This window comes from Triticum dicoccoides, chromosome 1B (assembly GCF_002162155.2).
Source record: "Triticum dicoccoides isolate Atlit2015 ecotype Zavitan chromosome 1B, WEW_v2.0, whole genome shotgun sequence".
NCBI classification, from domain to species: Eukaryota; Viridiplantae; Streptophyta; class Magnoliopsida; order Poales; family Poaceae; genus Triticum; species Triticum dicoccoides.
Window position 1 is genome coordinate 434,463,224 of NC_041381.1, and position 4,524 is coordinate 434,467,747.

Below are 4,524 nucleotides of genomic sequence, written 5' to 3' on the forward strand. Positions count from 1 at the left end.
AAATTATCAAAGTAGCGAACACAAATCAAACTAACATGATGAAAGTGACTAGATGAAATTCCCGTGTGCCCTCAAGAACACTTTGCTTATCATAAGAGACCGTTTGGCCTGTCCTTTGCCTCAAAAGGATTGGGCTACCTTGCTGCACTTTTACTACCGTTACTTGCCCGTTACAAATTACCTTGCTATCAAACTACTCGTTGCTTATAATTTTAGTGCTTGCAGACATTACCTTGCTGAAAACCACTTGTCATTTCCTTCTGCTCCTCATTGGGTTCGACATTCTTACTTATTGAAAGGACTACGATTGATCCCCTATACTTGTGGGTCATCAGCACTGCAGTTGCCTTACAAACTGCTCGTGTGGGGGTACTCTATCGTGGACATGGTGTTGTGTCAACTAGAAGTGGGTTACTATCTGCTGGGGTTGGGGTTAGATGGGGTGTAGCTGGTTCTCTGTCTGGTCTCTTAAGACAAGGAAGACCCCATGATGAAGACGAGCTCTGATGATACCGGACCGGAGCCCGCGCCTATGCATGCCGACTTCACCATGGAGCAAGCGCACTTCAACGCCGCCACAGCGGAGGAGCAGCCTACGTTGGTGCCTATGTCGGCGTTCCAGTAGGCACAGGAGGGACAATGGTACAACTTGTTCCTCCTCGAGCAGCACTGGCTGGTGGAGGGCCAAATCAATGGCGAGCGCGTGGGAGAGGAGGTCGTAGCAAGCATGGCCGCATTGAACCCCAGGTTTGTCACGGAGCAGCATGCGATCTACGAGCCATCCGTGCTCAAGCCGCCGCTCGCCATGAAGTGGCCGCCACAAAGGAGCATATGTAGGCGATCGCGAACGAGAACAACGTCAGCTGCACCTTCAACGCGCAAGATGAACTATCAGGCGACCCGATGGGACGACGAGAGCGCCGATGCCTCCATTTCCATCGTGGACCTCACATCCACCAGCGACCGATAGGTCAGAGACTCCTCCAAGGATGAGTAGGACATGGGAGGTGGCAGGGTCTTGTGTCCCATGTGGGTCGGGCCATCTCCTGTGTTCTACTCTTTATCGCCGGAGACAGCACCTTCACTTCATCGGTCTTATCATCGATGCTCATGAAGACGACAGATGGAGGACGCGGTCCTAGAACTTGGACGCTGGATGCTGGCCGCCGCCGTAGGATAGGTAGGATAGTTTTTTTGTTTGAAATGCAATGAAAATCCGTCGTGTTTGCATGAATGTCGTCCGGTTTGTATGAAATTCATTGTGTTTTCATGAATTTTGTCCGGTTAGTTAAAAAAGTTGTGGAAATGTATGTGGGTAGCATTGGATGGCGGTCTCCGGCATCCGTGTCCGTGGACTGGTCCCCCTGCCCGCGAGCGGATACGGTAGGAAATTTGCGGATCGCCGTTGGAGATGCCCTTATGCCATTGCATACTTCTTGCATCAGTAGATAAAAATAGTATAACTCCATTCCCCTTTGATGAAGAGGGGTTCAATGTTGCCAGAGAAGGGTGGGGGAAGCGGGCTATCAAAATTTGCCTCTATACTCATTTTGCAGGTACCAACGCACATGCTCCTTAGGGCATCTCCAAGGGAGGCCCGCAAAACTCTGGTATATGTTCGATCGGACACTTTTGTTCACTTTTGCAATCCAACATGGTCTTGCATCGGTCCGCGAAGTGGTCCGGATGTCTGTTTTCCGGTAAAGTGAAGACAAAAGTGGGGGAAGATATATCGGAGTCCGAACATCCACTTGACCAACCAAAAGGCTTCGTGTGGTCCTCCTCTCTTCTCTCTCTCTCTCTCTGCACATTCATGGTCCCCTCTTCTCTCTCCTCACAACTGGGTTGGTGAGAATAGGCAATGTAGCGTACATCTAAGTGATAAGAGAGGGGTAGGAAAGTGTTATGCTCATGGTCAGAGACTCAGAGGGGTGATTTCATGATGGTACGCTTTAGACTCGTTTCAACTGTATGGATTTGGGATGCATCATTAAGTCACTCTACACCAGATGAGTCCACTAAGTTGGAGGCAGGCAAGTCCACCACTCCAAATGCATCTGAGACCCCTGTGCTTCATATAGTTTTTGACCTTGAAATGACGCTTTCCTCCAAAAAATGCATGTTGTTAGTTATACCATGTTTCAAAGGGTTTCCCTTCTCTTGTTCTGGGTTAGCAGCAGCAATACGAGTTGTAAGAGCATCTCCAGCCGTTTGGCCCCCCAGCGCACCCGGCGAAGTGTTTTTGGAGTTTGCGCTGGTAGTTTTTTCGGCCCGGTGGCGATCGAGTTTCCAGCCACACCCCCAGGTCGGTCCCTAAACGCATTAAAATTCAAAGTTCACTTTTTTGCTATCAAAAAATGACACAGTTCGGCGATCGTCATGCCACAGGTCGGTGGCCATCATGCCACAAGTTGGCGATCGAACTTAACCAAAGTCCGGCGATCGAACACAGGTCGGCGATCGAACATAGCCAAAGTCCGACGATCAAAAGGGTAGCAACAATAGACATGGAGCTCATCAAACGACATGCTCCTCTGCCGTAGGGCTGGCCGAGGTCGGCGACGGCGGCGACGTGGGCACAACTTCAGTGCTCGGGCTAGGCGTCGGCGTGGGCACAGCTTCAGTGCTCGGGCTCGACATCGACGACGGCACAACTTTAGTGCTCGGGCTCGGCATCGCTGAGGGTACATCTTCAGTGCTCAGGCTCGGCATCAACGTTGGCGTAGTCATGGGCGTAGGGGCCGTGGTCACCGCTGGTCCCGACATCTGGTTCAAGATGAGGCCGCGCTCAGCTAGGTACCATGTCTTCACCTGCTCGTCCATTGTCGACATGTCTGGCCCCATCAAGAATGCCAGGTCAGTGTTCCTCTTCTTCGCGGCGATGTTGGTCCTGAGAAGGTCGAGCTTGACGTCCTGCTTCGTCGTCAACGCCGGCCACCTCGCATCAAATTTCTCCTCTCTCTTGGCGGCGTTGCTCTTGGCATCGACGATGCACTGCTCGATCAATGATTGCAGCCGTTCGGTAGCGTGTGTCACGTCCCTCGCCGCCTTGGCTCTTTTGTTGCCATCCGGGCGCCCTTCTGCCGCCGCCAGGGCAGGCGCGTTCGGGTTGTAGGCATCCTTGGCCTTGGCGAGAGCGAGCCGACACTCCGTCCATTTCTCGCACGACTCGATCCTGGTAAACACATGAAGGAACTTGAAGTCTTGGTCATTATTGTCCTGGCGAAACATGTTGAACGTTCGAACCATATGCACAGGCGAAGACAATAGTGTCGGTGAAGTACACGGCGAAGAACTGAACCAGTGACCGATTGCCATACCTGACCCTCGATGTTGGCGCCGCTTTTCAGGCGAGCCGCGACCTCCTTTGAATCTCACGCCACTTGTTGCAGGCCGTCTGGATGGTCGCCAATGGTTTGTCGTGGCCTTCTCGCCGCGATCCATGTGGATGTTGGCGAAGTTGGGGTCGACCAACTTGCGCTCGTCGAACGCCGTCTTGATCCTTCTCCAGTACGTCTTGGCGTTTTGATTCGAGCCGGTGTTCGGGTCGATGATGATGGTCTTGCATTCTTTGGCGAGGCACTCGTCTTCCTTGGACGTCTACTTGATGCGAGGCTCGCCCGGCCTGGCGTTGGCCGCCTGTTTCTTCTTTCTCCCTTTGGGCGTCGGCTCTGCCTCCGTCGTTTATTCCTCCTCCATCTCCTCCTTGACGTCGTCGAGCTCGTCCTCCATGTCGACGGTGGTGTCCAGCGTTTCGTCTTGCGTGTGGAACCCAGGGCACGAGGCGGCGGCGACCGAGCCACTCGTGATGATCTCGTCCATCTCGGCGTCGGTGGTGCTGAACTGTGCCACCGAGCCGTGTGCGAAGGGCAGGGCGCCACGATGCAGAGGCGGCGCAAGTGAGCCTGAGTGGGTCGGCGGGAGTAGATGCACTGGGTGTTGAGGCCGACGGCGAACGCGAGGGAGGTAGTGCACGGGTCGGGGTTGAAGCCGGAGGGGGACGCTCGCGGGGCCGTGCCATGCGGGAAGGTGATGTTGGGGTTGAAGTCGCCATGCGCGTCTCCGTCGACGTAGCCAGGCGAGGACGTGTACCCCCAGAGTGGCGGCGAGAAGTTGGCCGGCGACGCGACGCTCTGCTAGCTCCCTCATGCGGCTTATGGGCACTGATGAGGCCGAAGGTTCACCATCCCCGCGCAAGACGCCTCCTCCTGCTCTGCCGCCGCCGCGTCCCTGGCCTTCTTCATGATGAGCATGTTCCGTCGATCGGCAGTGACCGCCTCCCAGCGATCAATATCGGCCTTCCACTGGGCGTTCGACATGCCCGGGGGCCTTGCCATCGGCGCCCTCGATTTCCTTTGTTTTGGCTGGACGGAGTTGGTGACTAAGCGAGGGGGCGCATACTTCTTCGGCGGCATGGCGGGCGGATCTGGGGAGAGAATGGCAGGAGCAACGGGGGAGAAGGGGGCGGCACTGGGGAAATGGAGGGAAAGGGAGAAAACGGTAGGAAATCGGCTGTGTCGCCGA